The sequence below is a fragment of the Eumetopias jubatus genome, unplaced genomic scaffold, assembly GCF_037043125.1.
Source record: "Eumetopias jubatus isolate StellerSeaLion01/CBP00866 unplaced genomic scaffold, mEumJub1_p1.0 scaffold_4, whole genome shotgun sequence".
NCBI classification, from domain to species: Eukaryota; Metazoa; Chordata; class Mammalia; order Carnivora; family Otariidae; genus Eumetopias; species Eumetopias jubatus.
The window spans coordinates 121,090,503-121,102,985 of NW_028274810.1; the positions used below are offsets into that span (position 1 = coordinate 121,090,503).

General features: G+C 53.8%; 1 long non-coding RNA gene across 25 annotated transcripts in view; it reads right to left on the minus strand.

Annotated features, from left to right (window-relative positions):
* LOC114211185 (uncharacterized) overlaps positions 1–12,483 on the minus strand; it is a 376,382-nt gene that overhangs the window by 243,522 nt on the left and 120,377 nt on the right. Inside the window, exon 1 of one of the 25 annotated variants that reach the window (XR_015768070.1) lies at positions 11,916–12,004. The exons of the other annotated variants lie outside the window; for them this stretch is intronic. This is a non-coding gene — a long non-coding RNA (uncharacterized LOC114211185). Of the gene's footprint in view, positions 1–11,915; positions 12,005–12,483 lie in introns of those variants that run through there. 25 annotated transcript variants of the gene reach the window in all.

Genomic DNA, 12,483 nt, shown 5'->3' on the forward strand with positions numbered 1-12,483 from the left:
CAAGAGTCAGGGAGGAGAACAAGGGGAAGGGAGACCGTTTACCTGGGGAAATTGTGAAACAAGGGACACAACAGACGATTTGCAAAGCAGCACAGTATACTCCAGAAAACGCAGATGGCTCTGGCCCATTACCACTCATCCCGGAGCTGGGGGCATCTAAAAGGCTAAAAGTGCCGAGGCCATCAGAGGTGGCAGGCAGGGGTGACAACTCAGTGCCAGCCAGGTGTCAGGTTGAAGGGAAAAGTCACAGGGAGGCAGTAAAGCTCACCGCTGAAGCAGACTGGCTTTGCTGCTGAGCGACCTGGGCTGAAGATGAGGCTCCAACCACTTCCTTCCTGTACAACCTGGCCTAGGCAGAGCCCACCTCCCTGAGCCGCTGGGCCTTATCTGTGATACAAACTAGTGGGGAGCCTTCAAAACTGAACCGTGCCCATGCAACGCACCAAGAGACGCACAGGGGGTGCTTGAAAGTGGACGCTAGGTTAACAGATCACAGGTCACAGGCCTGTCTAGGAACCATCCCAAGCTACCCCTTCCAACAGCACTCTCGACAAATCCTGAGAGGGGTTCCAGAGTCTCCTGTGGGGCCCCTCCAGGGAGCTTGACGGAGTTGGGGCAGGGACAGCAGGGGGGCCATAGCCCGATTTAACCCAAACACGTAGATTTCAGTTGCAAAAGGGGTTTGAGGTCTTTGAGAAAGCATCCTCTCGCTTCATGAACCGAGGGGCTCATCTGAACTCAACACAGCACGTCAGCGGCGTCAAAAAAAGGGTGCAGCTGGAGACCCTGACTCTCAGGCAGTTAGTTCAACGGCGGGGGTCACTGGATGCCTACTCCAAGGTCAACTGCTCAAGGGGCCCCAATGTCTTGGTACCCCAAGAGCAAGTCCATAGCCCCCACTCTCACAGCCTGGTGAAAAGAGCAAAGGAGAAGCAAGTGGCGAATGAAACTCTAGGCAGAGAGAGAGATCCCCCTCCACTTCTCAAAAGAGGGACGGTCTATCCCAGATCACTCCCCAGAGCTGGGCTGGGACAGGATAAGGAACACAGGGGCCTCAAGGGGACTCAGTCCATAAATGTTGGGAATGAGAGGGGTAAGGAACTAAGGAGGGGAAACCTTGTCTTGTCCAGAGCCACGCACGGTCTCCATCTGCCCACAATGTAGACCCAGTCCGAGTGGCTACGCGACGTCTTCCCAGGCAGGGAGGAGAGAAGAACAAGACTTCTCATAAGTGAAAATGATTTCAAGTGACCACAGGTCAACTGTCAACCCAAGAATCAGCCCAGACAAAGGAAGGGAACCCTGGCACCCAAGGACCGGCCAATCCTACAGAAATCATGTGTAATGGCCACTCACCCCCAGCTTCTTCCGTGCCAGGCCCTGGTGGGCTTTCCATGTGATCTCTAACTCCAAAAGCTGGTCAGATTGTCCCCCAAGTCACAGATGGGTAAAATGAGGTTCAGAGAGCTTCCCCAAGACACAGCCAGATTTGAATGCATACTGGGTGGAGTGTCCTGTGCTAACGGCCCTTTCTCAAGTCCTGTAGCTTTTCCCCACACCCTTCCCATTGGAAATCCCTGTTTTAAGGGCATTAAGTAAGTCTATACGAGGTTGATGTTATTCAGCCTGGAAGATTCAGACTGCACCGCATGGGAAGGTGCCAGCAATAGTGAGGCCAACCTCATAAAGGCTTTAGAGAGGGAGTCCTGTTCCAGACAAGGATTGGGAGAGAAGTTTCTTTTAACCCTAAGATTCTGTGAGTTCAAACTCAAATTTCCATCCCCATGCAATTATCTACCCCCTCAGTTGAAGGTAGGCATTTCTTCAAGTCCAAAGATATAAGTAAGCCTCACTCTTCTTAGGGACAACAAGGCTCTTTGAAACCCATCCTGGCTTCTCCCGACTCCCCCCAGCCTTCCCGGGGATGGAGGTTTCAGCTGGAGAGCTGGGCGGGCACGACAGACAGGCAGATAAACAGAACCAGAGGAGCCTCCTGACCCCACAGGATGTGGTGAGGTGAAGCAGTAAGACAAAATCAGAGAAAGCTATCGAGAAACGCAAACAGCACCAAAGAGCTTGAACAGGAACGAACACACAGGGACTTTTCTTCTTTTTCTTCTTCTTCTTTTTTTTTTTTTTTTTTTTTTTTAGCTAGGAAGCCCAAAATAGTTGAAAGAGCTGGGTCTCAAAGCTTTCTGAAGAAAAGCCATGCCTTGTTCCTAAGACAAATCTAGGGGGACAAGCGTGAGCTTTGGAGTCACGAAGACTACAAGGGCCAGTTCAGATTTCACACGGAACTCCATGATGTGAGCAAGGAGCAGGCTGTTCCAACCACAGCCTTCGCCCTCACGAGCCGGTGTGCCAGTTCAGCAGTGCACACAAGGGCTCGATTTTGAAGCTCACTCGTTTCAAGTAAAGGCTGCATTACAACTGACTCCCCTTGAAGGCGTCCGGGTGGAAAGTAACGAAGTTGGCAGGAGAACCAGCCAAAATCAGCATTCCCAAAGAGAGTTGGTAAACAAGCAGATGAAAACAATTTGGCCTCATTCAGGATTAAAAAAAAAAAAGTATAAATTTAACAAGAGACCGTTCTGCGTCTATTGAAGTATAATTTTTTTCAGCTACTAATACACGGCGTTGATGAGGCTGTGGCAGAGCTGGCAAGTCCACATGTCGATGGTGGCCACACCAACAACCTTATTTGAAAGTAATTTGGCAATACGGGTCGAGAGCCATAAAGTGGTGCCTTCTGACTCAATAATCCTTCTGCTGAGACTGTGTCCAAAGGATTTTCCAAGAAAGGAAGAGTTCTATGCACAGAGCTCTTCCCCACACCCTTAAGTAGTAGAGCAAACCACTGGGAACCTTAATTTTCAACAGCAGAGAATGGGCTTCGAATATAACTTATCGACTGGATGAGCCATTACATGCGCTTTGAAAACGATCATTCACAAGGTGCTTCAACAAAATGGAACAATACCTATGACCTAATGTCAGATAAAAAACACGACGAAATATTTCCTACACCTATGCCCTTATGAAATTGTAAGTTAATATATGGACACACATATCACACATCTGAAAACAATCCGCTTGGTGGGGGGCAGGGTTATTGGTTTTGTTTTCTCATCCATTTCCATTTTTTAAAGAAATTTTTATTTATTTATTTGAGAGCGAGAGCATGCACACGTATGAGCCAGGGGAGGGGCAGAGGGAGAGGGAGACAAGCAGACTCCCCGCTGAGCAGAGAGCCCGACTTGGGGCTCGATCCCAGGACCCTGACATCACAACCCGAGTCCAAATCAACAGTCAGACGCTCAACCAACTGAGCCGCCCAGGTGATGATTATTTTTTATTGGTCAAACTTCAATAATGAAAGGAAAGAAACGGGTGGAACTCTGAGGCACTGGAAACAGAATTCAGGAGATGAGAAGTGATCAAATCCCAGAGGCATCTGAGGACCAAGGCAAAGAAACATGACCTCTAATCAGAGAATGGAAAACGGAGACACCCAAGGGGTTACATATTAGCGATGGGAGTCTCCTGGGCCCCGTGGTGCCTCCGGCAGGGTCTGATCATCTCGGCTTTATGAGATCAGCTTTCTTCCTCTCTACCATGCCCACGGCGCTCAAACAGGAATAGAAGAACTCATCTCTGTACAGATTTAAATGCCCATCCTCCTAAACCAAAACTCTGCTGAGAGGCCTAAAAATAATTTAAATACCAAATTTCCCAAAGCAAGTCTTTTTGAAAAAGGCAACTTGGACCTGTTTCTACACGTGGAGCTCGGGGTCATATGGGACTTTCATTTTCTATAGCGGAGGACCCCGCCGGGATTTCCGGTGTGAACGGCAATCTCAAAGGACAGCTGTCCCCACTGGTGGCCCCGGGCAGGGGCGCTCAAGTCGGGGGGTCGGCACTGGGGAGTCACAGGTGACGTGATTCCAGTCCCGATGGCCAACCCGACCAGCCCTGCACCGCCGCGTCTCTTCTCTCACCCCGGGACCTCAGATCTGCCTCCATCCAGTGGGGATCTTTCAGAACCTTCCTCACAGGGGTGGGGCGAGGGCGAAGAGAGCCGTGTCCACTCTGGTGTCCACTGTGCACGGCACCCGGCAGTGGTGGGTGCTCACTAGCTGCTGGCTCGCTTCGTCACTCTCATTTCCTTGTCTGATGGATTGGTCTCCAAGGGCTCCGTGCACCACGTGTGGGGAGGGAGGGCACCCATGCAAACGACCAAAGGTAGCTCCACGCTGGCTGCCAGGGGGGTCACCTGGGAGCTTCGGAAAGCACAGAGGCTCTGGTCCCTCCCAGCACAATGACATCAGGTTCCCCGGGGGTGCAGCCCTGGCACAGCGGCTTGGTAAAGCTGATTCCGCGGTGCCACGGGGCGAGGGCACATCTAACTGGGAAAAGAGAGGCCAGGGATTTCTCCTCTAAAGCCCCAAGCCCACAACAACGTGAGGCGGGAGTCTTTCTTAATTTATTTAGGCCACGGTTCAACAGCTCCTTTTGGAACAAACACTCTCCGAGTGACTGGCGAACGGGCGAGGGGTTCCCGCACTCCCTGCCTCCTGCTCAGCCCAGGGATTTCCTGCGAAGCTCTAGAGCAGGCCGGCTGGAGCGACCTGCCTCGTAGAGGCCACTGGGAAGCACCTGACCGACTCGGGCACCGACAAGCCACGGGTGACCATGAGTCCTCAGGGCCACCCCTGCCCAGCCCTGGTCTTCTGCCCCTCCTGTGCAGACTCCTGTGTGTCCCCGGGACAGTGGCAGCAGACGGACAACTGTATGCCCCCTCTGGAGGGGGCAGGTGGAAAGTGCGGGAGGACCCCCTCATCTGGGAAGCGGGCCTGACCTTCCCTGTGTGCCGCTGGGGGAGATGCTGTGTGCTCGTGCCAGGCCCGGAAAAGGCTCTCAACCGCTATGGCAGGAGCTGCCCTTGGTGGGAAGTCCGACTGAAGGGAGACACTCTTTCTGGGAGAAGGTTAACACTCACCCCGGGCTGTTGGCTTCCCAGGGGCAGGCTGCCCCGCATCTCCCCAGTAAAGCGACCAGCCCGGTGGCTCTCGGCCTGAGTAGAAGGGGCCTTGGGGCCCTCCTTCCACACTCTGCCTGCAAGTCTCATTCCACAAGACTGTTCAAAGGCCAGAACTCTACTCTTCCCTTCCCTGTTCCCAAAATCTCGTCGACAAATGCTTCCTGGACCTCAATAGCCAGAGGCCACGTTTCCGTCACACTGACCAGTGGCCAAGAACCTCCACGCACATCACCCACAGGAACTCCGGAACCCTCACAGTAAGCTTTTGGGGTCAATGCTATTCTTATCGCCATTTTACAGATAAGGAAAGTGAGGCACAGAGGCCCACCACCTTGCCCAAGGTCACGCAGCAGAGCTGGACCTTGGAGCCTGGCAGGTTCCAGGGGACGGGCTCTCCCATGCTGCCCCACAGTGTCTGGCTCAAGGGCTGCTGATTCTTTGATTCCTCCCTTTGGTCAAAGGACATTATCGGGCTCCGGCTGTATGCCGGCCCAGGGTAGGGGGCTGGGGACACAATCGGCCCTCTCAAGAACTCCCCTAAGCCGGATATTCCTAAGGCCCTCACAAGCAATCCTGGGCAGATCAAGTACTTGTGAAAACCTCTGTAAGCAGCGTGGACCTCGGCCACCTCCTGCAGAGGCGGGGCACAGGGTGGGAGCAGGGGGGCACCAGCTTCAGTGAAGCCTGGTTGAAGCAAACTACGGGCTGGAGTCTTGGATGACGGGGACAGGGAAGAAGAGATTGCAGCAAAGCCAAAGACAGATCCTAAGACATTATAAATGCCAATAATCATGAACGAATGAGGGAGAGAACGCCAAACCGTACAGGCAGAGGCAAATACCAAAGTGCATGTATAAACTCACAATTCTAGGCTCTCAATGGAGGCAGGGCAGCCCTCACTCGGGACAGGCTGGGATTCTGTGCTGTGTTAGTCTCCTAGGGCTGCCGCGCATACAGATGACCACGAACCCGGCGGCTTGAACAGCAGAATGCTATTCTCACACAGTTCTGGAGGCTGGAAGTCCAAAATGAACGGGTCACAGGGCCCTGCTCCCGCAGAAGGCCCTAGAAAGAATCCTTGCTTGCCTCTCTCCGGGCTTCTGGCAGCTGGCAGTCCCTAGCACCCCTTGGCTTGCAGATGCGGGGACCTAATCTCTGCCCCCATCTTCACATGGTGACCTCTGTCCCCTGCGTGTACTTCTGTGCATCCATCCTCCGACAAAAAAACCAGTCATCGGATTTAGAGCCCAGCCTACTCCGATCTGACCTCACCTGAACTCAGGGACAGATGTGCGGACCCGACTTCCAAATAAGGTCACATTCACAGGCACCAAGGATTAGGACTTAAACGCACCTTTTTGGGGTACACAATGCAACCCACTACCCACCCCCACCCCCCGCCACCCTGATCACAAGCTCTCCACTATGTTCCACTGGTCAGCTCTCACCTAAGCCAGAGTCCAGGCTGGCTGGGACCCCCCAGCATCTTTAGTTAGCAAGGACTCACGGAGCCCCTACCACAGATCCCTGGTGGAGCCTGGGCATGGCATATCTTGAGACCAGGGAAGCGGCACCTGCCACCCTGGCCCTCATCCCCAGCAACTCTGAGCTGCTGTGTTCACATCAGTCCTACCTGGGCTTCTTCCTAATGGTAGTTTTGAAAGGGGGCGACCCCCCCACACACACTCCACCCCACCCCCACTGACCCAGAGCTCTGTGCTCAAGAGGCACCCAGGTCCGGGGTATCTGGACAACAGAGGTTCTCAGACCCGTCCCTGTTAGAAGGGAAGCTGAGCCCCAGATCCTGCTCCCTAAGAAGCCAGCCAGGCAGGTGTCACTGACGAGGGGGCACACACACCCCTGGGAGCGGCAGGTCCCTCCACACGGTTCTGAGAGACCCAGAACTTCTCCCTCGCTGCCATTTGGAAGACCCTGTGCACTGTATTTGTCCAATCAGCCAGGCAGTCCTTCTATAAACATTTCTCAGGCTTCACTCTGCTGCCCACGATCGTTAGCTGGGCACAAACATCAACAAAACAGGACAGCAAAGAGCAGGAACTGGCCCTCCAAGGGCATAGGATTCCAGGGCCTTCAAACTCCAAAGGGCCCTCCCGAGGAAGCACCCAAGCATACCACAAGCATCAATAAATGTTAGTTTGTGGTAAACTGACCAGACAGACTTTTCCAGTCCATAAATGAGGCCTGTGCGTGCTCAAATATTTTTCAGTGACCTGCTGTGTGACCTTGGGCCAGTTACAGAACCCCATGAGTGAGCTCATCTCCTTATCTAGATGTACGACCCTGAGATTAAAAGGAGTCTTGAAGTACTTGGCATACTTTTCCTTTCTGTCTTTATGGCAGAAGGACCGACCAGGTGCACCGCTCCTTCTTTAAGAGAGACCTCAGAGCAGGCTGTGAAAATACAAGCGAACCTTCCCCGAAGTGGCCCCACTCTCCGCAGGGCCGTGGGGCACGCTCTGGACCCAACTGAGCCTTGGGTTAGGGGCTGGGCAGGGGCAGCTACAGACCCCGTGGTTCTGTCCCACACACCCCAGATGAGGAACATTGCCCCCTTCTCGGGGTGGCCCCAATGTCAGCATCTGTCATTTACCTTCCTTCCCACCAATACTGTATTGCAATCCTACTTCGTGCCACACACCGGGGTCTGGGGGATGGGGTGACAAACCAAGGGACAAACACCCAGCCTTCATGGGACTAAACCTAGGGTCCTCCCCTCCCTCTACCCCTTCTCCAAGCCCCCCAGGACTTGATCCTCCGTTTTCTGGATTCACTGCCCAGCTCACCCCTGATCTTCCACAAGAGGCCCCCAGTCTAGTTTTCCATTCAAAGGAAGGCCCTGCCCTTCTCCTGACCTCTCCCTTTGTCACAACGGGTGGATATCCATTCCTGTACAACGCACACAACCTACAATCATCCTGGGGTGACATCCCAGGAGCCTTCAGAAGCAAACACTCATTACTCAGGGAGCTGTCAGGTGGCCCCCACCCCCCCAGTCAGTCTTCCCGAGCTGGGGGCAACAGCCCAGTAGGGACCCCCCTGCTGGGGGTAAAGGGGCTGGAGGGAAAGGAGGGAGACGTTCTGATGTCCCCACCAGCAGACAATCCTTGCTAGGAACCTAAAAGAGGTAGGGTCAGACCCAGTACATATGTGGCTCGCACAGATTCTGTCCCACGCCCCTCTGTGGCCCAAATGTGGTTCTCCCATCTTAGCTGAATTGGGAGTCCAGAGCCCAGGAAGGGACCACAAGCAGCGACGACCCTGAGCTCCACCTGGAAAGGCTCAGAATCGCCAGCCAGCCCTTCAGCAGGAGCACCGAGCTGAGAACCAGGAAAACTCTTGAGAGTCAAAGAAGTCAGGTGCCCCCAGAACTCCGGACCCGCACTGCCCCATGGGGTAGACACGAGCCATTAACTTAAATATAAATAAAGCGAACTCACATTAAAACTGCTGTTTCTAAGGTGCTAGAGCCCCATTTCAAGTGCTCGGTAGCCACATGTGGCCGGGGGCTCCCGGGTCAGCCGGCGCCGGCTACGGGACACCTCCATCCCACACGAGTCTTCGCACTGCTCCAGAAGTTTCCTCTGGCTGCCCGGAAGTGGAGGAAGACCCAGCCCACTCTGGGCCCCCGTCTACACCCGGCTTCCCAAAGGTGTAGCAGAAATCTCTCCAGAGGGAGAGAAGTGGGTCATTGCTCAGAGATGAGGAAAAGAACAGTGGGTTACATACAGTCCCTGAACTTGAGGCCTGCACACAGCTCCGCCACTTACTGGGCAGCAAACCCAAGCACACAGTGTCACCCGTGAGCACCTCAGTTGCCTCGTCCATATACTGGGAGTGAAGATCTGCTCCCTGCCCCTTCCTATAGCTGTTCAGTACCGAGTGACTCCAAAGCCTAGGTCGGGCCGGCATCATAGCGTGGTAGTATCGAAAAAAAAAAAAAACTGCTGCTCAAGTTTGTATTCTGTTCTGTGAGATGTGATGAGTATCCTTCTCTTCTGATGGAAACGCCAGCCGTACTGATCCACCAGAATTTAGCGGGCCTCTTAGTAACAAAATTGAATTTAATGCAAACAAGGAAGAGACCCTCTCCGCACGCCCCCCTGCAAAACTCCTAACACTGGAATTGCAATCAGTCTTACTTGTGACGAAACTCTCTTTGGCTGGTTTTCCAGCCCTAACTATGCGTTAACATGAGGGTGCCTCCCGAGGACCTCTGCCATCGGCTACTGGTCCCATCGGTGCCTTGAGCTGTGGGCTGCTGCATCCCCCGAGCTGAGAACAGGGCCAGCACAGGAAAGGCATGGCCAATAAACATTTCTGAATGGATGGGCAAACTACTGGCCTCCTGCTTTGACAGGAGGAGCAGGCCCGCCACGGGGCAGGAGAACAAGGCCCCTCATAGACGCCGCTCCCCTCGGACCTGCCCTAGGTGCGTCCTCCTTCGCACGCCCTTCGGTCACCCCAGCTGCCTGTCCGGACCCCCCACCCTTGTCTCACACCTGCGGTTTGCCTGTGTGGCCTCTGGCTAGGCTTCCTCCTTCCTCCTCTGGCTGTGAGCCCTCGAGAGTGGGGACACGGCCATTCCCCACTGGCCACCTGGCCCTTCGCAAGGGTCCCAGCAAGAATACATAATCCCAGAACTGGAAAGAGACTCCCGCTGCTCAGCCGACATACGTGCAAGGTAAGGGTCGGCAAAGTGAGGTGAACTGCCAGGACAGATCCCCAGGCGCCCAGACCACAGACGCCCCTGGCCTCTGCGTCCGGCCCAACCCGGACTTCTTGCCTGATCGGGTTCCTCCCCCAGCAGAGCAGTCCCCGATGTCTCCCAAGTGCAGAAAACAGCGCCTGGCACATTGTAGGTACATGGTATTATGTCTGTTGAATGACTAATCTGTTAACTGAACCAGGAACTCAAAGGAGGCGTATGTAAAGCTGGTCTTCATTTTGCAAATGCTGCTCAAAAACAGGGCTGCCTTCTGAGTGGAGAAACAAAAATTAACTAAGGATATGAATCCCCTCTGGGCTCCTACTTCTGGGAAGCACTCTGCCATGGTCTTCCTCAGAGAAGGGAGGAAAGGGTGAGCGAGAGGAGCAGTCCTTGGGGGCCTTCCAGCCACAACGACAACACAAGTAGTACTTCATCCACCCACCAGACAGCTACCGAGGCTTACTGGGTCGGGACCTGGAGGGAGACAAGCCCCATCGCTGCCTGGGGGAATGCATTGGGGAAAATGGGCAGTGCGCAAAGCCTGGCAGTGAGTGACCGAGGGGAGGCCAGGACCCAGACAGCAGAGGAGGGTGCTGGAGTCAGCCTGGGGCACGGGCAGACCCTAGAACTTGAGACAGACACTGCAGATACCTCCAGGAGGAAGAGACTGCTGGACCAGATGAGATCCCAATTCTTTAGGGGAAAGAGAAGAGCCATGGGCCAGATCAGACCTCACAGGTACATCCTCTTCCAAACCCCCCCATTCCCTGACACCTCGCTGGGAATGGAGAAGAACCCCCATTAGACGCAAAAAAAGCCCAAGCCAGGAATTTAGGAGACCCAATCCTAGCCCCTCAGAGCCCCTCCACGCTCTTGCCTACAAAATAGGATCACAGCAAAACCAGATGATCTTTAATGTTGCAGCTGAACTAAAACAAACTCAGTGACACTGTCAATTACACCCATTTCAAGGTGCTGGTCTCCAGACGAAGAAGGAACACAGGTATCAGAAACCCATTAAACTGCAAAGGAGTGCACATGAGGATAATAACGTGTGGAGCAACAAGCTCCTAAATGGAAGAGACGCTCTCAATGTGCCCAGCACCCTGCTCAGAGTTCTATGCCCATAGTCTCCTGGTCTCACAACAAACCTGTAACATACAGATGTGCTCCGATTATACCCATTTCACAGACCAAAATAAGAGGCTATAAACCGTTAGCCACTTCTGAAGCCAGGAGTCAGATCCGGGGTGGGGTGGTGGGTACCCCAGAGACCCACAGATCACCACCACTCGTTCTACAAGGACTGGAAGGGGAATCCTAAGGGCATGAAGGAAAGGGGAGCGAACATTCTTCGCTTTTTAGTTTTGCAAAAGAATCCATGTTGTTAGGCGGTTTTAAGAAGAGAAATGCATGCGGGTGTCAGGGGCATATGGCTCCTCCACGGTCTGTGGTCTTCCATCTTGGGAGCCTTCACTGTCCTCAGCACAAAGCCACATGGTCTTTCCAAGGATCTGGTCTCCGCTTCCCTCTCCACTCCCCTCCTCCACCCCAGAGCACTCCTGCCCGCCTCTTCTGCAGGCTAACTTCTTCCTTCTTGTCCAAGTCCTCACTGTGGGACGCTGTGAGTGCTTACGGCAACCTGTGTCCACAGCATAGCATTCAGACCTGCTACTGTGATACCTGATCTTTCCTCCAACTCTCCCCTGCCTCGAGACCTACACCTCTCCAAGGGAAGAGAGCATCCCGCTCATGTCTGTGCTCCCAGCACGCAGCACCACGCCCGGCCTGCGGTATATGCTCAAGAGGCACGTGCTGCATTTTGCAGCGTCCCAGGAAGTTGAAAGAAGATATGCGTATCGGGATTTAAAAAAAACAAACAACACAGAAAAGGACTATCTTTGCCTCAGTTATTGTATCTGCGAAGTGGAGACAGACTCCAGAACAGGGTGGACAGGAAGGAAGTACTCGAAGCAAGCCCCAGAGAGGCCTCCAGTGATAAGTGTTCTCTTGTCCTATCTTCAGCTTGCGGATTTCCCTATCAGGGCGCATCCATCCAGAAGGCTCATTGGTGATGGGCTCTGCCACAAAGATCCTATCTCCCACCAACTGAACTTCAAAAGCATGTTTATCTGCAGAACCCACCTCAAGGAAGGTCGATCCCTAGCTCCTCTTGGTAATCCTTTTATTCTAGGCCTGCCGGGGCACACCCATCGAGCTTATCAGCAACACCCCAAAGCTGTTGTCTTTCCAGGAAGGGTGTCTCCTATCTACGGACCTGCAGGAGGTGAACGGAAGTGAGCGCCACCAAGGCCCAATCCTGGGGCCTGCCACTCTCTAGCTGGGTGACGTGGGACCAATCAGCCCATCTCTTGAGGGCTCAATTTGCCCCCGTTTTCCCCTCGGTATCAGGAGGGGGTGAATGGGCTCCAGGCTCCTCCAGCTTGGAAAATGCAGTAATAGTAATAATTTCAGGGGCCGGGCCAGATAAGCAGAATTGATACCCTGACTGCCTGTGTTAATCCCTTCTGGCAAACAAGGGGCACGGTAAGCAGAAAGAAATCAGGGATATTTCCAGTAATTCTGTTATCCAGCATGTGCTGCAGATGACAAAAGCGGCCGTACGCAGGAGAGCCCTTCCAAGAACAGCTTCTGCATCTGGGGAGGACCAGAGCGGTAGAGACACACCCAAGCGAGGGAGCACTGGGGACAG